Consider the following 23887-nt stretch of genomic DNA (forward strand, 5'->3'; position numbering starts at 1 on the left):
CCTCCGGGCACCCTAGCGTCCCTTAGCCGTTTTATCTCGCGTCTCGACGAGAAAGGCTTACCCCTGTACCGACTCTTGAGGAAAACTGAGCGCTTCACGTGGACCCCCGAAGCTCAAGAAGCCCTCGAAAGGCTGAAAGCATCGCTCACTCGAGCTCCCATTCTCACGCCGCCTACGGACGGCGAGCCCCTCTATCTGTACGTGGCCGCGACGACCCAAGTGGTCAGCGCGGTGATCGTGGTCGAAAGACAAGAGGAGGGTCATGCTCTGCCCGTCCAACGACCAGTGTATTACATTAGCGAGGTGTTGTCTGAAACTAAGACACGCTATCCACAGATTCAAAAGCTGCTCTACGCAGTGGTTTTGGCTCGGCGCAAGCTGCGCCACTACTTCGAGGCTCATCCCGTCACCGTGGTCTCATCTTTCCCCTTGGGAGAGATAGCTCGCAACCGGGAAGCCGAGGGTAGAATTGCCAAATGGTCTGTGGAGCTGATGGGAGAAACACTCACTTACGCCCCTCGCAAGGCAATCAAGTCCCAAATCTTGGCTGACTTCGTGGCTGAGTGGACGGACACTCAGCTACCCCCATCGCAAATCCAGGGCGAATGCTGGACTATGTACTTCGACGGGTCGGTGATGAAAACCGGCGCCGGTGCCGGCCTCCTCTTCATCTCACCCCTCGGAGAACACCTGCGGTACGTGACCCGCTTGCATTTCCCTGCTTCGAACAACATGGCGGAGTATGAGGCCCTCCTTGAGGGCCTCCGCATTGCCGTCGAACTTGGCGTCAAGCGCCTCGACATACGCGGGGACTCTCAACTCGTCGTCGATCAAGTCATGAAGGAGTCTAGCTGTCACGACCCAAAGATGGAGGCGTACTGCAACGCAGTACGCCGCCTCGTGGACAAGTTTGACGGCCTTGAGCTCAATCATGTCCCGCGCAAGTATAACGAGGACGCCGACGAACTGGCCAAGATAGCTTCGGGGCGGACCACCGTCCCCCCGAACATCTTCGCTCGCGACATCTCCATGCCCTCCGTCGAGTTCAATCAACCGACGGAGCCAAGCCCCTTGTCTGCCGGGCCCTCCGGCGGGAAACCCCGGCGGACGGGGTCGAGCCCATGGACTTTGACCTCAAGACCACCTCCGCGGACGAGGCCGAAGCAATGGAAGTTGACGAGGCCCCCACTTCGCAAGACTGGCGCGTCCAGTACCTTGACTGGATAGTTCGAGGGATCTTACCCTCGGACCACGCTCAGGCGCGACGCCTCGCCAGGCGGGCCAAGTCCTTCGTCCTAATCGACAATGAGCTACACAAGCGTAGCCCCTCGGGTGTCCTGCAACGATGCATCCCCATCCTCGAGGGCAAGGAGCTGATCCGCGACATCCATGCCGGCGTCTGCGGCCATCACGCCGCGCCACGTACTCTCGTGGGTAACGCGTTTCGACAAGGCTTTTACTGGCCCACTGCAGTCGCCGACGCCACTGACGTTGTGCGGACCTGCGAGGGGTGCCAGTTCTATGCTCGAAAAACACATCTTCCGGCCCATGCTCTGTAGACCATCCCCATCACGTGGCCGTTCGCCGTGTGGGGGCTGGATCTTGTCGGTCCGTTGAAGAAGGCGCCGGGGGGCTTCACCCACTTACTGGTAGCGGTCGACAAGTTCTCCAAATGGATCGAGGCTCGACCCATCGGCAAGATCAAATCCGAGCAAGCAGTCCAATTCTTCACTGACATCGTCTTCAGGTTCGGGGTCCCGAACTCGATCATCACCGACAACGGCACCCAGTTCACAGGCAAGAAGTTCTTGGCGTTCTGCGACAGCTTCCACATACGTGTGGACTGGTCGGCTGTGGCACACCCACAGACGAACGGGCAAGTGGAGCGTGCCAACGGCATGATCCTCCAAGGACTAAAGCCAAGAATCTTCAACCAGCTGAACAAGTTTGGCCGGAGGTGGCTCACGGAGCTACCCTCAGTCATCTGGAGCCTGAGGACGACCCCAAGCAGAGCTACGGATTTCTCTCCGTTCTTCCTCGTCTATGGTGCCGAGGCCATCCTCCCCACCGACTTGGAATACGGATCGCCAAGGCTCAAGGCATATCAAGAACAACGAAACCAGCGAGTTCACGAAGACTCGCTGGACCAAATGGACGAGGCTCGAGACACGGCGCTCCTCCACTCTGCGCGCTACCAGCAGTCTTTGCGAAGGTATCAAGCGCAGAGCGTCCGGCGCCGAGACCTCAACGAAGGGGACTTGGTGCTAAGGCTTCGACAGGACAACAAGGGCCGCCACAAGCTCTCACCTCCATGGGAAGGACCGTACATAATCGCCGAGGTGCTCAAACCCGGCACGTACAAGCTGGCCAATGAAAAAGGCGAAGTCCTCACCAATGCTTGGAATATACAACAGCTACGTCGTTTCTATCCCTAGAAATTTCAAGTTTTTTGTACATTTGCCTGTACTCGCATCTTCAATTCCCCGATATAATAAAGTACGCTTTACTGGTTTATTTTTGGGAACCATCCGGGCCCTCGAGGGCTAGGACGCGCGCTGACGCTGAGGTATGCTCGGCTTTACCCTCGGCAAAGCCGAGCCTCCCTCGGGGGCTACTACGGGGGGGGACCCCGAACGTCCCCAAAAAAGTCGCCAATATTTTTCGAAATATTTCCGTCTCGACCCTAAGCTTCTCGTATCCTTGGAAAAAACCGGCGCGAGGCATAAGCAACTACGGACGGGGCCGGCCGAGTCGAGGGGCCGCCTACGCCTCCGGGATACGGCACCCCCCTCACCACCCTACGCCTACGTTGCTTATGAACGCGAACCCCCTCGCAGACGTTCGTCCAAGTCGCATACAAGAACATGGAAATAAAGTAAAGAAATAACATGCTCGAACACGCAAGGCCTCGACGGGTCACGCATTCAAATTATGAAAATAAAATCTCTTATACTCATATACTCATAGGATGCGATAACAAAGTGCGACTATGACATAAACACTAATCTATTTACATGGGCTTCGAGGCCCAACTGTCCTACAGGCTACCATCCCCCCCTTGCAGGTCTTCAGGGGCGTCGAATTCGGCGATGGGAGGGATGTCCGCCTCGAGCTTCTCGGCGAGGACGGTGGCGAACTCCTCCGCGGCCGCGTCGGCTTCATCCATGATGGCCGATGCGGCGTCCGCGTCAGCATCATCGGGCACGACGTACCCCGACGACACCTTCTGGAGATCCATGAGGTAATGCGTCGAGGCCACGGCGAGGGCCCGCAGGACACCGAGGCGGAAGGTACTCTTGGCGTGTTCAGCAATCCGGCCGCCTAGCGCGCGCAGGCGGCTGATCACCGAACTGCCCGAGACGGCACCTTACCCCTCGAGCTCTTGACACACACTCACGGCGGTCTGCTCCAGCTCAGCAAACTCCATCTGTGCTGCCGTGAGCGCGGTGTGGACCGCTTCCTTCGCCGCGGTCTCGTCCGCCACCTTTTGCCTCAGCTCTGAGTAAAGGAAATCAACATTAGCTACGAAAAGAAACAAATCGACGGAAAATCGAAGGTACTCACCCGACATGTTCTTCTGCGCCTCCTCCCTCTGGGAACGGGCGTCCTCCTCAAGCGAGGATAAGGAGGCTTCTTTTTCCTTAAGGCTAGCCCCCATGTTCTGGAGGGCCACCTCCCTCTCTTCGAGGGCCACACCCTGTTCCTGGAGGGTCCCGGCGAGCGCAACCATGGCCACCTCTTTGTGGAGGAGCTCGGCCTTCTGCTGATCGAGAGTGGCGCTAAGGCGTTGCAGCTTGGCGCTCTGCGCCTCAGCCTCTCGAGCTCTTTCCTCGAGCGCCGTCCGAAGGCGCTGCAGCTCGGCGGCTTGCGCCTCGGCCTCCCGAGCCTTCTGCTACGCTGCCGCCCTCTGGGCGTTCCGCTCATCAGTGACCCGGGCGAGTTCCTCCTCCAGCGCCTGCTGACGCGCCCCCAGATCGGCCATTTTTGTGTTGGCATCGATATTTTTGAGCACCAGCTCGGCGTTGTGTTGCCCGAGCTGGCTCATCTGGGAGTACAGCCGGTTCATCTCGGTGCTCTTCTCGCGCGAGATTTCCCTCAGCTGCTGCAAAGGGGGACGGCGTGGGTGAAGACACGCAAAAACTAAAACCAAATCTGATCAATTTTCGGCGGGAAATATTTACCTGGCTGACCTGGTAATCCGTGTTCTGATGAAGCTGATAAGCGCGGTCGAGGTCCTGCAAGATCTCGCGCCCAACGCCCATCTGCTTGTTCCAGGCCTCCTCCTCCTCCTGCTCCTTGCGAAGGAACTCTGAGGGGACACCGGACGGGACGATAACCCCGAGGTGGCTCCCCTCTGACGCCCCCGCTTTGAGCACGCCCGCGCTGGCCGACGCGAACTCGGCAATATGTGCGGCGGCGCTCGCCGCAGCAGCGGGGTCGATATCCATCGAGTCCCCGTATTCCTCGATGCTGTCTGGCAGCTCCACCACCGCCGTTGCGCCCTCCTGCGCCGTGGGCACGGGCACTATCGCGACGGGACCCTCGTCCCGGGCCTCGGTGGGCTCCGAGATGGGGGATCCTTCTATCTCTGGCGCCTCTTGCGCCATGTCCTCTGCGAGGCCCTCGCCCTCGACCCTCGGGGGCTCGAAGACGAGGGTCTCCTCCGCAGCTTGGCCGGCAGGGCGCTCCTGCGCGCCCCCGCCAGTTTCTCCTTCTATGTCCGGTCGGGCGGCGCTGTCTGCGTCGCCCTGACCGGCCTCAACATCAATGACCGCTTGGGCGGCGCCACCGGCATCGCCCTGGCCGGTCTCCTCGGCGTCGGCCGCTTGAGCAGCCGCCTCGGCGCCACGGTGGCCGACGTCGTTCTGACCAGCGTCGCCCTCCTTTTCCCGGGCTTGTTGCGCCGCCTGGGCCCCTCGGGCCACGGCCTCCCGTAGCCTAGCGGCCGCCGCCTCGAGATCCACGGCAGGAGGGGGCTGTGGCGCCGTGTGCGGAGTGCTACGAGCCCCGGTCTTGAGAGCCTTGGCCGGGGCAAGCCGCACTGCATCCTTGGGAACGGCCCCGGGGCTGGAAATCAAGAGACGCGAGTTGAGCAGAATCAAGAAATCCGCCAAATACATGACAAAAACGAGATCCGAAATACTTACCCAGATCGAGCGCTCATACTCCGCTTCCTCATGGCGGTCTTTCGGCCTCGGGCATCGTGCTGTCCCTCGAAGACTGCCCCGAAGCCGCCCCCCTCGTGTCGGCCCGGTGGCTCGAGGCTGCCAACGCGGACGACTCCTCTCCCGTCGCGGCCTCGTGGCCACGGATCAGCACTTGGGGCGCAGGCGACTCCTCACCGGCCGCCAACGAGGATGACCCCCGCGCCGCACCCTCGAGGGAGAGGTTCGCCAACGACCCCCCTGCGGCCCTTGGCTCCTCTCGTGCCACGGTCGCTCCCTCTTCCTCATCCCACAGGTAGAACGGTGGGGGGCTCGCGCCCTCCCCGTCCCCCCTCGGAGCGTGGTCCTCGGCGTCCGAGGCCTCCTCCTCGTCCTCCTCCGAGGACTCAGGTGTGGCGGGCTGCGGCTTCCCCTCCGCCCGAGCGAGCTGGCGCGCTTTGTCGTGCGCCGCCTTCCTTTTCCTCTTCCTCTCGGCCTTTGCCTCCGCCGCGTCCTTCTGCCTCTTCATCTTCTCCGCGTGGAGGCGATTGATCAGGCGCTGTTCTGGGGCCGGGGGCCTCGAGATGCCGCACCTCAACCCCTATACAACACACCCGAGATGGGGTCAGGAAAAGGGAACTACACGATGCACGACGAGTTCGAAGCCAAAACTCACCAGGGAAATATACCCCGGCTCGGGGCGCATTTTGATCCTCCAAAGATCCGCAGGATCTTGGGGAAACTCCGCCACCGCGTACTTCACCCTCCGGGCGGCGTTGGTGTGGGAGAGAAGCTTGCTCGACGTCCTCGAGCCCTCGACCTTGCTCCCGGGTGTGAGCTGGTAAATCGGCAGGGCCCTCTCCACGAGAGGGATCACCCTCTGCCGGTGAAAGTTCGTGATGACGGCCGCCGCTGTCAACCCCTTCCTCGCCAAACGCGCCAGCGCATCGGTGAGGCCCTCGAGCCTGGCTTGTTGCGCCGGGGGCAACACCCCCCAGTCCCACTTCGCCGGACGCTCCCGAAGAACCTTGTTGGTAAACGCCGGGAGCGTGCCACTGAAGTTTCGAAGGTAGAACCACCCTCGGCTCCACCCGGAGTTGTTTGTCGTCATCTTGCTTGTGATGTAAAGGTTCTTCCGGTTCGGGCGGACATGGAGCGTCAGGCCACCGGCGCGCGCGAACCGCCTCGGCTGGTTCCGCGCATTTTTGACGAAGAGCTCGCCGCGGAACAGGTGGATCCAGAGATCCCAGTGGACGTCGATGCCGAGGTACCCCTCGCAGACGGCGACGAAGACCGCGCCTGCGAGATGGAGTTGGGGCTGAAGTTGTGCAGCTCCACTCCGTAGTACTCGCACAGGGCCCTCATGAACTTGATGACGGGGACGCCGAAGCCCCGTTCGTGGAGGCGCACGAAGCTTACGACGTAGCCCTGTGGGGGCTTCGGCTCGGTCTCGTCCGGGTGCGGGGAAATCCACGCCGGAGCCCCCAAGTCCGGGTTCCGCGGCAGCAGCCGCTCGGCGACCAGCTGCTCCAGCACCGCCTCGGTGGCGGAGGACCTCCCCCATGGCAAGGGCTCCTCGATGTCCGACATCTCCGAGAGTCGAGGGGGGATGCGAAAAGGAAGGCTCCGAAATGGCTAAGTCTCTCTCTCTCTTTCTCCATTCTCCTTCTCGCTCTTGGCTATGGGTTCAGGAGGCGACGGAGGCGGAGAAGGCGAAACAGGATGAAGGCAAATGGCCAGGTGAACCCAAAACGCCCACTTTCTCTTCGTATTTATTCACCTAGTCGGGCGCATCCGTAGCCACGGCCTAAATCTACCGCACTGAATGCGGTAGATTTTGCTATCGCTGACGGATGGGCCCCACGACCGCGGAGTCCCCCACGCGCGCACGCCGCAATAAATGCGGCACGGTAACCGGCGCGCGCGGTGCGACTGTTGCGCTATCCCATCCGTCAGCCGCCTCCCACGCCGCTTCGTTTGCCCGAGGCTGTCGCCTGAAAAGGCGCGCCCACACCGTGCCGCACAAATCGGGCCACGCCGCCCGCTACCGGCAGAAGACCCGCGCACACGCGTGGCTCGCGACTCTGGGACATTTTCAGATCATGACGGAATATTCCTCCATGGGGTCTCTTTACCCTCGAAGGAATCGCATTTCGAGGCCCTACTGATCAGGGGTTCGAAGCCTGGCCCTTCGGGGGGATCGACAGGCGCCCCAGATCACCGGAGTCAGGGACTGCAGGGATGTGCCGTACAAGCTACCCTCGAACGCGGAGTTCGAGACATCCTACGCAGTGTTCAGGGCCAGTCGAGGGTGCCTAGAAGGGGGATCCCATCGAGGGAGAGCATCGAGCCCTCGAACCCTACCGAATGGGTTCGAGCCCCGCCTAGCGAACCCTCGCGAGCGCTTTATGAGACGTGTCCATGGACCACGAGCCGACCCCTATCGAACGGGGCACGGACGTTCGCTTGAACAACCCGCTAATAGCTCACAGAAGCAGCCATGGCTCGCGGCCCGGGCATGGGTAGCATGGTGCGCTTCACCCCTCCTCCCTGCGGAAGGGCGACGAGGGTCGTAATCGAATTCGAGGGTTCCCCTGAACGCCTTCACACGGGCCTGGGCTCGGGGGCTCCCCGCACACCACGGTACAAACCACACCCTCGAATAAGTCGACAACCGTCCATTGTGAAGCTCCATGTGTCTAATCAAACCCTCCGCTATTAACGTACGCTCCCCTAATGGCTAAGCTGAACGCCGGGTCATTGTACCAGCACTAAGAATGCCGAGGCCGGCTGAAAAAATGCCGATGCCGGCTGAAAAAGACGCTGGACGGTCATCCCAGTAAAGCTACCCAGTGGGACAACGTTTGTAGCCCTTGGACGAGCACAAACGCTCCTCCAAGGCCTCGGGGGCTACACCTGCGGGTGCGCTGACGCGCCCCCGCGAAGGAGACTTCACACATATTCGAGGGTCGTAACTCTATGTACACCCCTATACCCTCGGTAGTCCTCCCCGCAGAGGAGAAAGGGGACTTTATTGCTCAATGCGAATAAAGATTACAAACGGTTACCGGCGCGAAGCCATCGAAAGATACAAACACGTTGCCACCTACGTGGCAATTTTCCCTGTCTTGGGGAGGAGCGGGCGACGAAGAAAGGCACCGGGCCCCTAGCTGACGCAACAGCGAGGCTGCTAGGGATGCGAGGACCAGCCCCCAGACCATGCGGGGGGTCGAGCTGGCGGACAGCACCCTCCGCACCGTCTCCCCGAGAGCAACCTTGTCGCCTGGGGGACGATGCAAAGAACAGCCGCCCAACCTGGCACGAATGCCATGATCAGGCGTCTCCATCCCCCTTCAGGCTAGGGGACATCGCAGAAGCAGGATCCCACGGGCCCAATGCTCTTCTGCTGATCCCACTGAACCTAAGGGATGGAGCGCACGCCCACTCCGATCTTCCCCAACCGCTCGGAAGCATTCCTCTAGCGCCAAAAGCCTAAAAAAGCCAGGCCACCCCATCTGGGGGCCGGTCACAAAAAGGCAAAGGAAACATTACAAGAGTTGGGCAACGCTGGAAGAAAGAGCTGGGAGGATGGAGAAGAAAGGGAACCTCACGATCCCTATTTATAGCTGCGCCGTGCACAAAGCTTCAAGCTTGGCGAAGAGCGGAGGCTTGTGTTACCCGTGACGGTGCGGCAATCCACCAATAAAGGATGCCCTCGGTCACCGCATCGAGACACGACCGAACGAAATAAAGTGGAGCTCAGCCCTTGGACGCTAAGCGGTGCGGCGTCGGCTCTGGCCGGCTGCCCTCAAACAGTGCGCCGCAAGGCGACCAGGAACGCGGGAGCCAAGGCTCTGCGTGCGGGACAGCGTGATGAAAGGGCCAGCTGCCAAGCAGCGGGCGCCGCCGTCGCCCTGGCCCTCCCTCAGCACGCGGACACATTTCGTCCTTCAAACAAACGAACAAAAGGGCACGCGCCTCGAGCACCCTGCCTGCAGGCGCACTACCCCGTCTGACGAGTTGTCACATCCGCCGGGCCGGCGCCCAGGCGCGCCTGGCGGGGGCACGGCAGTCTCCGATCACGTCAAGGGAGAAATCGCCGAAATACCCTTTGGTCGAATCCCTTGACTCGACCAAAGCCTCGGGGGCTACTGTCGAGTACCACAATTAGGGACACCCTAATCGGGGTACTAAGACCGCTTTAAAAAACACAAACACCTGTTAAAGCAACTAGGCCCACGGCCTGCTTCCCATCCGGAAGAAAGGAAAGGACTCAAAGAAGCCCAGCGTGCGGCCCATTCACATTCCCCTCGAACCCACTGAACAATCTCCGCCTCGTTCGAGGGTCCCTCTCGGGTCCGCTGGGCAATCTCCGCCTCGCTCGAGGGTAGCGGAACTACCCTCGAGCAGAAGACCAATCTCCGCCTCGCTCGAGGGTAGCGGATATACCCTCGAGCGGGTAACTTATTCTCTGCCTCGCTCGAAGGTCCCTCAATCACGCAACGCACCTCCGCCTCGCTCGAGGGTAGCAGATCTACCCTCGAGCGGTGTCTCATCTCCGCCTCGCTCGAGGCCGTCTTTCGGCACAAAGGACAAACGGCTCCGCCGCCCAACCGATCGTCGTACGAAGGCATTCAAAGCCAGCCACTCCACCACGGCTCAAAGGACGGGCGGCGTCAGGCCGCCACTCCCACAGTAGATATGACCGGGGTCCCATCCGCTGACTCTGGTCACCACACCGCCATCCCGGACGCTGTGGCAGCGCCTTGGGACCTGCAACGCGGGACAAGACAGGCTCGGTAATGCTCCCGCCGACCTCCCGGACTCGCCTCCCACTGGGGAAGGGGTCCGGCGCATCACACACGGGTGGGATCCCGGACCTCCCCCCTCCTCTCAGAGGCCCGGGACCTCCACGTGTCCCCCGGGCCTTCTAGTGTGCACGCCTGCGCCCCGACCAGGTGGTCCGGAGCCATCCCGCGCCATAACTACCGCCGGAACACTACAGGACGAAGGACGAAATCCAGGACGACAGCGACGCACGCCGCCTTCCCACAGTGTACTTCCCACAGTATCCGACCACTGTAACCCCGCGATTCAAGGGAAAACGACGACTTCCATGCCCCCACTCGTGTACACCACCCCTCCTTATACCTATAAAAGGAGGAGGTGGGCTTCCTTTAGCGGGGGCTGGCTGATCTCCCTGGTCTGGACTCTAGTCTGCTTGGTCTCTCTGGCTTCTCTCCTCAAGAGGACGCACAAGGACTACTGAGCACTCATCTCCACCGACTCCACTCTTAGCTGAGACTTGGGAGCTTCTCTCCCTCTCTCGCCTCGCTTGTACCCCCTACTACAAGCACTCCGGGTGCAAGATAATACAGTGCCCTCGCACACCCCCTTTGCTGGACGTACGGCCCCGCGGCCGGAACCAGGATAAACCGTGCGTTACTGTGATTGCCTCTTGCATCATCATTTGGGACGAGAAAACACGCAGCATTCACTAGTTGGGATCCGGGCCCCCGGGTCGGGACACCGACAACCATCGAGTGCTTCTTTCTGAATAAGTTACCTGCATATCATCATTCAGATTAATGTTGTATCATAGAAGAATAGTGCATAGATTTGTTAAAAAAATAGAACAAAAAACAGATGTTGTACCGTAGATGGTAATGTTTCAATACAAGTAAATAGCACTACTCATGCTTTGTTGGGAGAACTTGATGGAATTACTCATGCTTGTGCTTAGCACCTATAGTGAAAGATAAAGAAATTGCAAGGGCAAAGTTCACTGGTTGTAAATTTGTCATCAGAGAATGGAAATCTGGCCACAAAGGATGCTCCCTTTAACTGGGTCATCATTAGAAATCCAATTGAAGGCTAGATTTCAAAATGAATTTGTTTCTCAACTGAATCGTCGCTCTGACCACATACTTGCACTTCATGATGCTAGCTGAACCTCCCTTGAATCCATACATAGTACTGCCTTTAGCACACTATAGCGAAAATGGCCTCTCATGCCATATTTCAATATAATATTTTGGTGATTGATATAGACAACACAACACTTGGACTAATATGATTGTCAAGATGACCATACTCAGGCTTTTAGGTTCAAGTGATGACAAAAAGAAGATAGGCCGTGAAGAAACCAAGTCAAAGAAATCAAGACAGAGATACTTTAGTATCACCGGTTGAACCGACGCTGAGAAAATCACATACGCCGGTGCATTGACTTGGAGCACACCAGGAATTTTGGTTTCACCGGTTGAACCGACGATAGGGAAGTTGAATACGTCGGTGCAATGGACCCAGAAGCTGAGGCAAGGTCTATACACCGGATGAACCGACGATTGAGTCTTGGTGAACGTCGGTGCAGTTGTCCAGAGAGTTTGTTTTTCAGAGTTCACAGGACAACTACACTCACTGGTTAAACCGACGCAGCATCAGTTGATTGCCCGTACACGTAACTGCTAGTTTTTGAGGCGGGCAGTTTAGTATCACCGGTTGAACCGACGATGGCTATTGAAGATGCGTCGGATTAACCGGCGTTAAGTATTTTTCTGGCAGCTTTTCTCCAACGGCTATATTTGCTTGTGTTGCCTATATATACCCCCAAGGCCGGGTCATTTGAGGTTGCTGGAGACTCTGGAAGTTCTATTGAATATCAACATCAACTCCATCCACCATATTGAGCTTAGTGTCACATTCAAGCTTAGAATAGCTTAGTGCAAGTGTGAGCTTGAAAAGCTTAGTGCTTGGGAGGACTTGATCTTGCGAGATGAACCTTGAGAAAAGTCTTGCTGCGGCAAGCAATCATTGTATTCGTCGTGTGACAACTCCGACTTGGTGTGGAGCGGCAATGACACTTTGTGCGGGGAAGGAGACCCCTCTTGGTGAGAAGCTCCAATAGTGAAGACGGTGCCGTTGGTGACGCTTTGAGAGAGACGGTGGTGGTGGCCTTGTCTTGGTGACTTGGCGCCACTTAGACTTTGTTTGCCGGAAGCCTTGGTGGCGAACACAAGACGGTGATCAAGCGAAGAGACTTGGCATCACACTTGTTCTTGTTGGACAAGTGGTCGTGGACGTAGGGAGGGACTTGGTGTCCTAACCGAATCACGTTAAATCGTGTGTCTTGGTGTCTTCACGGGAGTTTGCATATTCTCTCCATTACCTCTTTACTTACCGTATTACGTTTCCGCATTTACTCTATCTTGCGTGCCTTTACTTTCCTAATTAGTTTGATTAGGATTGGCTATAGGTTGCAAGTCTTTTAGGGGTAAGTAGAGAGTAGCATAGATAAACCTTAGTCATAACTAGCATGTGCAGGATGTATTAGGTTTATCTCATGCAAATAAATTGAGCCCTAGAATAGAAAGCGATTAGCGACCCTATTCACCCCCTCCCCCTCTAGGGTCGGACACCCCGGTGATCCTTACACACACTCCTGCAGGTAATCTGATCCAACCCAACCAAGCTAAGTCAACCACAAGTACGCTTCAGAAATCCATCAAAATGCGGTACATGACTACTCCTACATCCCCACTTTACTAATCTATTATATTATTAAGAGAGTGTTATAAGAAGTCACCACGTTCGCCGAGAGAATCTAGAAATTCCCACATTAATCTAAAAAAAGAGAAGAATTTGCACCATTAGATTTTATAAAGATCTAACGGTTCAAACTAACTCAAAAGTTCATATCAGATATGATTAATAAATAGTTAATTTCGGATTTAAAAATTAAGGAAAATTAGAACATGACAAAGAGTCCATGCCCGAATACAATTAACAAATAGCTTAATTAGGAATTAAAAAATAAGGAAATTACGGCTTAACCAAAGAGTCCATGTTGAATAAATTACTAAATAGGAAAATTCAGAATTATAAAATTAAGAAATTAGCATTAGCACTTGACAAAAAATCATATTAGCTGAATAGCTAAACTAAAAATTAAAAGTACAAAATTTTATTATATTATTAAGGGAGTGATAAAAGAAGTCGTTCGCCGAGAGAGTCTAGAAATTCCTACGTTAATCTAAAAAAGAGAAGGATTTGCACCGTTGGATTTTACAAAGATCTAACGATTCAAAGTAACTCAAGAGTCCATATCAAATACGATTAATAAATAGCTAATTAAGAAAAATTAGGACATGACAAAGAGTCCATGCCGAATACGATTAGTAAATAGCTTAATTAGAAATTAAAAATAAGAAAATTAGCACTTAACCAAAGAGTCCATGTTGAATACAATTATTAAATAGAAAAATTCAGAATTATAAAATTAAAAAAATTAGGATTAGCACTCGACAAAAAAAGCCAAATAGCTAAACTAAAAATCAAAAGTATAAAAAAATTGTCATCAAATATGACTAATAAATATATAAATGCAACAACTAGAATACAAAAAAATTATTATTGATGTGTGTAGTGATTAAGAAACATATTAAGAAGGAAAATAACTAAATAAATAATATAGATCAAATGCAATAATAAAAATCAAAGTTTGAGTTCTATGCCAAATAAAATTACCAAATACTCCAATTTAATGAAGATCTAAATAGTATTTGTGTATATAATTTACACCGTTCAATTTAATGAAGATCTAACAGTCTAAATTGGCCAAAAGAGTCCATGTCCAATTTAATGAAGATGCAATATTCTAAACTACCCAAAAGTGTATGTATCCAATTAAAATTAAATACAGTGTCTGCATGACATAAAAACTCACGTTATCATATATGTCTCGCATTAACCCTCCTTAAAGATGCAAAAAAATATGACAGCAGCATAAGCGTGACAGCACGACCATAGTTGTATTGTATCTGTACTACAGAAAGAGATAATCGCTTTCAAAAATCTACGAAATGCCCTGCACTACGGCATGACCATAGTCTTTGCTCGAGATTTCGAATCCCAACTTTTTGAGTCTCAAGAAGGTCCTGCAGTACATGTTGTTGCTGCATGAAGCACACTAGATTCTACTCAAAATCATTGCCGAACTCAATCAATCCATTTCTTCTGGAGCAACCAAACGTCAAGATAGGGATGAAAAAATAATGAAGATGCACAGAATTTCAGATATTGCAATCTATTGTAACACCATCAACACCTTATGTATGTCAGTGTGGGCCAATGAATACTAAGGATTATCATCGTAAATGTTGCATATTCCTGAACAACTTCAGTTATACAATGATGGTGGTCAACGAAGATTCATGATTCTGTGGGCATACAAATAGTTCCATACAAGTAATTATCACTGGGATAAAGAGTAAAGCTCCAAACCTAGAAATAAATGTGACTGCTATTAGCTCAATCTAAATAGATGCATGGGGAAAAATCAGGGACTTAGTCGTATGAAGAATCAAATAACATAAATAATACTTAACATTATTATCCCCTTCTATTTTTTTATAAGTACATGAAAAAACACTAGGCACGGAACACAAATGTGCTCTATACATCTAAAGAAGTATAGAGAAAGAGAATAGAAAAGGATAAAAAAGCAGCAAGGTTGAACGGGTAAGGAAAGTATAAAAAGGAGAATAGAAAAGAAAGGCATGCATAAATGTTGCATATTCCTGAACATCTTCAGTTATACAAACTAATTTGATGGCGATTCTGTGGGCATACAAATAGTTTCATACAAGTAATAATCACTAGGATAAAGGGTAAAGCACCGAAACCTACAAATAAATGTGACTATTTATTAGCTCAATCTAAATAGATGCATGGAGAAAATCAGGGACTTGGTCGTTTGAGAAATCAAATAGCATAAATAATTCTTAACATTATTATTCTCATCTAATATTCTATAAGTACATGAAAAAAAATACTAGGCACAGAACACAAATGTGATCTATACTTCTAAAGAAGTATAGAGAAAGAGAAGAGAAAAGGATAAAGAAGCAACAAGGTTGAATGGGTAAGGAAAGTAGAAAAAGGAGAATAGAAAAAGAAGGCAGGAAAAATGGGAAAATGAGGGCAAAAGAAAAGGACAAAAGTGAATTTATTGGTTTAGTCTATAAATAATATCAGTAGTCACTACTATGTTCTTATGAAATCATATTATAGATTATGAGAAAAATATTAAATTATAGCTATGGCACATTGGACATTTGACATCTTCCATATATTCATGAAAAAAATAGGAGAAGCAGTTCTACCGAACAGTTTTCAAATGACTCTATATCCATAAGAGAAGCTGCTCCATCAAATAAGCCACAACCAGAGTTATTTTAGCCACAGCTTCAGGCCTGGAGCCCTGCTAATCTATCCCAAAGTCGATTACCTACAATATAAAACAAATGATTCAAACAAATGAACGTTGTTGCTGCTCCTCTTCGCTCAGAAAAAACAAAAGCCCTGAGGCACAATACTAAACAGGGAACTTCTCCATTAGATGCATCAAACGCGATACACACTAATCGATTTCAAATATACAGAGGAACAAAATGGAAGATAGAGAAATCAATAAAAATAGCTAGAGAAAATGTAAGATAAAGAAAAAAGTTAGAAATAACAACAAAGATATATGTGGAGCTATCTATCACCGAGATGACACAACTCTAAAATAGGCCAATTTATGCAGTCATATGGGCTAAAAAGTAATAAATTGTGCAGTAACCAAAGTGAGAAAAATAATAATAGGTTCGGTTAAATAAAAAAATTAAAACATACATACATTAATATAGCACACATATATATAAGTTTTGCATAACATTTATTTACCAAAGTCAGCAAGAGGCCCCAATTTATTTTTTAACATAACTTTTTTTTGTCTAATCCATATGATCATTTTTATTTCGCTCCCATGATGAGTCAGATCTAGGTCTGCTAGATACTACTTAAGTGCTCTAACAACTACACTAGATATATTTCTGCTAAATAATAATCAAAATATTGCAAGATACAAATCGAACTCCAACATCTAAGTTACAGATTATTGGCAAACACAACTAACACATACATATAAATATATTTCATAACTACTCATACAAAACTTTATATGAATACAAATATGTACAGTATGCATTCGTATTCAAGGTGACCCAAAATTAAATTCAATCCTCAAATTTAGATTTTGCAGATTAAAGTACTAAAATATGCAACTATAATATAGAGCAAAACAACATAAAAATTGATGATTGACATGAACTCCTATGCATAGAAAGCTACAGGTAGTATTCAACAAGAGCACACGAGAGGTAAATAAATTATCAAATACATCTCTTCTGTCAATGTAAAATTTTTAAAGAATTAAATAAAAAACTAGCTACCCGTGCTATTAGCGCAGGCCACCTTGCTAGTTCAATTTAATGCACAGATTTATCAAACATGTAAGTTCAAGTTACATGTTGCTGCAAGCCGTACAAGGAGTCTAGCTAGCCGTCCGGACGACGGCGAAGGCATAGATGTGAGCATGTTGCTGCAAGACCGGCTCTTGAACATTTCATTGAATACCTATAGGGCGCCTCAGCTTGTAGCAAGTATTGTCTCAACGGTTGACTCGATGCGAACGGCAGCACCACCTCTGCACTTTGTGCTTTCCTCGTCACCATGATCCTGCACCCCGACGCCTAGCTACTCAACCACCTCATCGAGCACTCAAGCCCTCCACACCTCGCCGAGCACTCTGTGCCCACCTGTAGATGCCGGGTCACAACTCGAGCTGTAGCGGGTGGATCGGATCGTGCGGAGTGCAGCGCGGAAGATGTTGTTGCCCCCGCCGGCGCCGACGAACTCTAGGAGAGCCACGCGGCTGGCGCCACCACCGTAGTCCGATAGGACGGCACCAGCTGGCCGCAAGGCGTGGCGGAGGGTGAAGGATGGAGGGTGGCGCTGTGGGCCGCAAGGCGTGGCGGAGGGCGAAGGATGGAGGGTGGCGCTGTGGAGGAAGAAGGCGCGGATGGCTATTGCAGGTGGAAGGCAGTACCATGGCAGTGGCCAGCGGCGAGAGGAGGCGGCGACCTCGGTGCTTGCGGGAGAGAAGAGACGGGCCGCGAAGCATCAGGAGAGTTCGGATTCGCAATGAAGCGGGTGAGAATCCGAATAGGCTCGAATTGGACGGTCCAGATTACAAGCTGGGCGGATCGACGGTTAACGGGTAACGGGTGACGTGGTTCAATTGCCTGCCCGAGTTTCCGTCCAGGATTCGTCTTTTAAAGATTCCCATTTGGGCTTGGATGGTTCCAACTTGTAGCCCGAGGTTCGATCGCGGCACTAGCACAACCAAGCTTGACAGAGTAAATACTGTAGCAGAGCAACATATCTATTTCCCCGTGTCAAATGCGTTCCTGGAAATGGTAAGCATTGTTTTCTTTCAGAGTATCATTAGTAGACCAGTAGTGATCACTGACCAGCAGCAGCACGTACAGCCCTGATGAGGCATGTGACCTCGTCATGACAGCTTTCGTACATGTCGATCGAGCTCGATCGACATGTACAGCGGGTAGCATGTCGTCAGGCAAAGGGCGCTGTCTGTGCGAAGCCACAAGCGCTCAGCGAACCCTAAAGAACTGTGCTGCTCATCATAACACACACACGGACAACCCTGGCAGCTTGTGTATTGATTGGGACTAAATACCGAGTACCGCCACAGTCTCTGCGTATACGCATACAGTACCGGTCCTAATGGCACCGTACCGTGGGGCACGCGGCAGCACTAAATCTTTTCGAATTTTCAGAGCCCGATACTAAACAACACGGTAATCAACTACAGAGTAGACCATGAGTGAAAAACACGAAATTATAGTGAGGTCAGTCTCAGTGGGAGTGTCATAGCAGTGTCATGAATATTAAATTTGCTGACATGATAAAATTTTTTATGAAGAGAGAGGATGGAGAGTGTTATGAAATGTAAAAGTAGTGTCATCACCATGACACTTCTTAGACTCGATTACCTAGTTCATGGTCCTGATAACCGTGTCGATGACACTTCCACTAAGACTGGTATGATGCACGCATTCATCACGCTAGTGCACTCCTTATATATATATATATATGGAATTATGGAGAGTACAGATATATGGGTCTCGAAAGGGTACTAAAAGTTAAAAGCTGGCGGGTCTCCGTGCAAGCCATGGACAGGATGCTGTCAAGCATCAGCTCAAGCTCAACCAAAAGCTGGCGGGTCTGCATTAAAAAATCTGGCAATTGGATGATGCCCTCTTTTTTTTTACTTGAGAAAAGAAATCGAAAGTATTGGAGGGAGTTGAGGGAACAGGCTCTTCTCTCCGGCTTCAGCTGTCAGGAACCACGGAAGCAGCTGATCCTCTGTGGCGGCAACCCTGGGGCGACGCCCATGATGATCCGGGGGTAGTCGATAGGAAACACTTTTCTGTCCACTTCTTCTGGCCGGTCATCGCCGCCGGCCTCCTTTTAGGCCCTGTTTAGTTTCAAATTTTTAGGCCCTGTTTAGTTTCAAATTTTTTTCATAAGTCCCTATCACATCAAATTTTTTTTACTATTTTATAGTATTAAATAAAATATGTTTATAAATGTTTTTTGACAGCTGAGTGCTAATTCGCGAGACGAATCTAATGAGCCTAATTAATTCATAATTTGCTACAGCGATGCTACAGTAACTATCCGCTAATCATAGATTAATATACCTCATTAGATTCATCTCGCAATTTAGCCATAGAGTTCTACAATTAGTTTTATAATTAATTTTTATTTAATACTTTTAAATACTAAAAAATCCAGACTTAAAAAAATCCCTGAAACCAAACCACCGCTTAGTCCTTTTTCCCTCGCCCCGGACTGGACCGGCGCTAGTACGAACCGGAAGGGCCATCTCCAAAGTCCCTTTGCTTCGTGCATGCATCAGCTGTGCCGAACCCATGAACGCGAACCAGCGGCGCGTAGGCCTGTACTGTTCAGCTGCTGCAGGCTGCAGGTACCCATCGCTCGCGCCCACGGGCAGGCCACTGCAATAATTCACGGTTCACCCGTCACCGATCGCAATTACTTGCACCCTTGGCGTTACATCCACACATCGACTTCGCAGAACAGCACTGCTACCCGCCATAGTATCGAGCTGCGATCGGGTGGCTCGTCGGCGTCGTCGGATGGACGACGGTCGACCCCTGCAGTCCGGTGGTGTGTCCGGCAGGTCGGATCCGGAGGAGGCAGCTGGCGCCACGTACATCAATCACATCGCAGGTCTCGCAGCAACCTCTCGTCCTCTCGTCCGTACTCCGTAGCGCGTAGCTAGCTCCTCGGCCCACTCAACTGATGCTTGTCACGACGAGGCGCCCGGCTGCTGGCCGGTTCTGACACGGCCGTTCTGCCTGCGCGGCGTAGTTACGGCGGGTGGTGAGGTCTGGACGGGGCCGGCCGGCCGAGGAGGGGCACTAGCATTTACTGGGCATGTGGCCGGCCGGCGTCTCTCGCAGTCTCGCAAGGACCGCAAGGGCCACGCACATTGCGGCGACGGATGCATGCACCAGCACTTGGGGGAGTTGGGATAGGTACGCAGGCGCAGGCGCAGGCGCAGGCGCAGGCGCAGGCAGGGCAGGGATGGGCATGGCGCGAGCCGCTGATCGGCCGGTGTCGGGTCTGGCGCGCGCCGTCCGTGTATGGGTGGTGGCTGGCAAGCGCCCCTCACTGACCGAACCAACCAGGCTTCCTCCTAGCTCGGTGAAGGCCTGAAGGGTGAAGACACTGGGAGGAGCTAGCGAAGTGATCAATGCAGTGTCATCGCCATTAAGAAGCGCTCGTGAGATAGGATCGGTGGAGGCAAGGTCCCCCCCCCCCCCCCCCCGGCCCCCTGCCCCCTGGTCTGGACGTCTGGTCACTGACGCGCTGGTGCCGGTAAATTTTTTACCGTCGATTCTGATCTTGCCGAGATGCGTGCCGAGCTCAGAGAAACGGAGTGCCTCGCGCTGTGCCTGCTGCCTGGTGCGACTGAGGCTCCCGCTCCAGGCGTGATTCCCTCGGCCCGGACCCACTTCCCATTCGCCCCCGCAGGAGCCTCTCGAGCTGTCCAAAAAAAAAGCTCCACGATACCGAACCACCGTTGTGGCCGCTTCTTGGCTCCGCCGCCGCCCCAACCTCTGGCGCGACCGCGGCCATGGGCCCTGCCGCCATCGAGGTGGGCAGCAGCCATCTTCTTCACCTTTTCTGTTCGGCGACAACTCAGAATGGTTCTTGTGACGCAACCGCCAAATTAAAACTCTAAATTAAGTTTGATGGCCGTCATTTGAACACATCAGGCGCATTAGCTTAATGATTTAATTTGACGGTTCTTTCTCAACCCACGTCCCGATCGAAACAACACCGGTAGTCACACGCGAAGTCGGGCGCAGATGGTACAAGCACGATATAATACTTGAAAATACAGAAATAAAAACAATATGAAACACTTATTTTACAAGCCGAGTTCCAAATATACATAAAGGTTACATGAACGAAATAATTTTTACAAAACATTACAAGGGTAGCCAATGTTCAAAGAAACAATTTCTACACCTAAACTTTACTCCACCCTATCTGCTTGCACCCAACCGGTCAGACCGGTTCCTTCAACCGGTCACTCCGGTTGCCACGGCCTGATCCACACCACCGGTCAGACCGGTCACACTGACCGGTCAGACCGGTCCTCGCAAAACAGAGGGGTTGCACACACAGCCCTCAAGGGTGCAACCCGACAACTCCCTAGCCTAAGGGTCTCGCTCTACGACCTGCCACCCCTCTATATCCCGGCGGATGAACTTGACACAACAGGGGTAGAAGTCGACGTCCTGGGGTCCTGAAATGATTGTGGCAACAAACCCTGAGTATACTAATACTCAGCAAGGCTTACCCGACTATTGGGTATACTTAGCCCACATATCTAGACATGCAAAGCTTTCTGGCTGGTGGTTCATTTTGCAGAAATGCATCTATAGATGGATCCTTATTTTCAATATTTAGCCGCATATTTTATATAGGAAGACTATCCACTAATTTTTACATATCTAAAGCAACCATGTTGGAGCATTCAATAATGATTCAAAGTAGTATCCATCATATATCACTAATATTCTAACTCATTTTTCTACGAGGCAACAAAGAGATCAATGCCCTCATATCCGCGAGACACGGCGAATCGATTCGATTTAACCTTGCAAGATGGACCTAACCAACACGGCACGCATAAGCCCCGTCGGACCACACGCACCAACCATTCCCCTCCCCGCCTCGAACTACAGGACCGCCCCACCATCATATGGTCAGCCGAGCTCAACGTGAGACCACCAAAAGTAAATACATGCATCCCATTTCTCCGCGACTACTCGACTACCACAGGAGGTGAGATGGAGTCCTGTACTTTCGAAGTGAGGCAGTACTAGGCTTACCGGTTTCGACTACCTCCTACTCCCGGCATGCGGTTAGTACAGTTCAATCCCCGATCAGCACTGCCGACAATGACCGGTCCTTAATCGACACAGACAGGGCTAAGACAATCAGGAACCCTGTTCTGCTGCCCTACCTACATATCATCATTATTCCCCGCCCGGTCTCAAGTTTCCATCACTTCCGCATTTCATTCCATAACTCAAATACTGAAGTATAATGATAATTGTATATTTATCTCGCGAGTAACCGGCAATTACTCGACTTCTAAATATCATGTATCTCGCGAGTGACAAGAAATCACCCGTCTTCTACCGAGACCTATTAAGCATGGCATCGCTATCGACCTATACATACTAGTATAAACTCAAGAAATCCTAAGGATCATGCAACTAGGGTTCCAAATAACTCCTAAAACGTAATGCACAAATAATAACTATATATATATATATATTGAATCATAAGTTACAATAACAGGACATGTACCGGGGCTTGCCTTGAGTCTGCTGCTCGGCACTAGGGTCGGCTGGGCCTGGGGCCGCCTCCTCACGAACCTCCTGCTGCGGGGCTTGCCCCTGCGACTCCTGTGGCTCCGCAACCACCTCGTATACCACCTCCTCCGCGGTGGCTGCTACACGTGTGCATATGCATATGACATGAGAATGCATGTATGGTTTATAAAAATTACAAGTAACCTATATCCGAATTAATTTCTAACTAATTGCACCAACAACCACCTATTTAACCCTCTCAGTCACTACCCTACCGATCAGACCGGTACCCCATACCGGTCAGACCGGTCCCATTTAACTTAACCACGACACCGGTCAGATCGGTCCAACCCAGACCAAAAGCTGTAATCCTTGGCGCGGCGAAAATCGCCCACCAATTCCAAAACCCATCTAGGCTCTAATTCTGGGATGCAAATGGATGTGTTTGACCAAAGGGAATCGCTTATAACTATCTAGAAAAAGAGATCGAATCAACCCTATCTTGGTTACCTTAAATGGGCTTCTCCCCCACGAAGAACTTGAGATTCCACGTCACCCCGGGGAGGAGCACATGAAGAAGATGATCCTCCACAAACTTAAAGCTTCCCCCGGCCTTCGATTGGGGTGGGAATGGGGGATTTGGAGTTTTGGGTTTGGGGTGAGAGGGGGAGCTCGGGAGAATGTGAGGAAGAGAGAGCTGACGGTGAGAGTGAGAGTGAGAGTGAGAGAGAGTGTAGTTTAAACATTGTGGGCCCAAAAAATGGTTGACCCAGAGCCAACCGGTCCAGCCCAAGCTGACAGGAAGAATTTTGGATTTGGTGATTTGTCGTGTGCGTTAGAAACTAATGACCATTCTTACTTAATTATAGGCGATTAATACATGAGGTGTTACAGTTCTTGAATCAAAGCATCACTGTACCAAGGGGATCTAATGGTTCTTCAAGTTTATCTTCGATGAGGTTTGGTTGCACCGCCCCTTGCATTACCTTGGGATCAAATTCGCTGCAAGATAACAGCTTCTATAGCTAAAATTTTTACCTATAGGTCCAGGCCATAGAGAGAAGTGGATTTCTGGGTTCTTGAATCCTTGCTCGCAGCATTTGGTTTTGCTTTAGGGAGAAATTCTTGATCAAGTTGGTCCTTTTCGCCTTCCCATTTCGTTCTCAGAACCTACTCACCAATGACCTCTTCAGAATTTATGCCTATACATATGTCGATTTGTCAGGTTATGGTGTGCTGTGTATTTTTTTCGCTGATGACAATCAAGGCCGAACATGTTTCTGAACATTGTTCCATTTAGGATGTGTATTCAGAGTTAGCGTTGTCTACTCCTTCCGGTTTCCTAAACTGATATACTAAAGTGGTCGAGTTTTACAGGTATTTAGTAGATCATACTGATGAGATAGAAAACGTAACTTGGATATTATGTAGCATAGTTCATATCAATTCTGCAGCTCTACATTTGCCGTTCAAAAATACAATTGAAATAGTCGGTTCATGTAGTACTAATGCTTTTCTTTATTTGATTTGAATAATCTGAAGATGTTGTAGATAAGGAGAAATGGTTGAGTGAACATAGTAATTTGTAGACTATAATTTACAGTGACTATTGGCTCCGCCGCCTATCTAACAGATTACTAGAAACAAAATGCTACAAAATTTGATGTCCCGTGATATGCTATGTTGCTAACTGCCTCTTTGTCTTACTTGTTCCCTTTGTGAAATTTAGCCGCTGAGGAATTGAGGTACCGAAATGTCGATGCATACCAGAGGTAGAAGAGGGCGAGACTCTTGAACCAATTCGCAATTCATCACTTTGGAATTCCAAAGTACCACGACATCAGATACAAACTGAGAATTGGGCGCCTTTTCACTTTGAGGCTTACAGTTTCAAAACAGTCAACGACTCTACTG

The 23887-nt window shown here is 51.2% G+C and overlaps 1 pseudogene; it reads left to right on the plus strand.

Annotated features, from left to right (window-relative positions):
- Positions 1-705: 705 nt before the first annotated feature.
- LOC120689386 lies at positions 706-23749 on the plus strand (annotated as a pseudogene).
- Positions 23750-23887: the final 138 nt, after the last annotated feature.

The sequence above is a fragment of the Panicum virgatum genome, chromosome 9N (genome assembly GCF_016808335.1).
Source record: "Panicum virgatum strain AP13 chromosome 9N, P.virgatum_v5, whole genome shotgun sequence".
Classification (NCBI taxonomy): Eukaryota; Viridiplantae; Streptophyta; class Magnoliopsida; order Poales; family Poaceae; genus Panicum; species Panicum virgatum.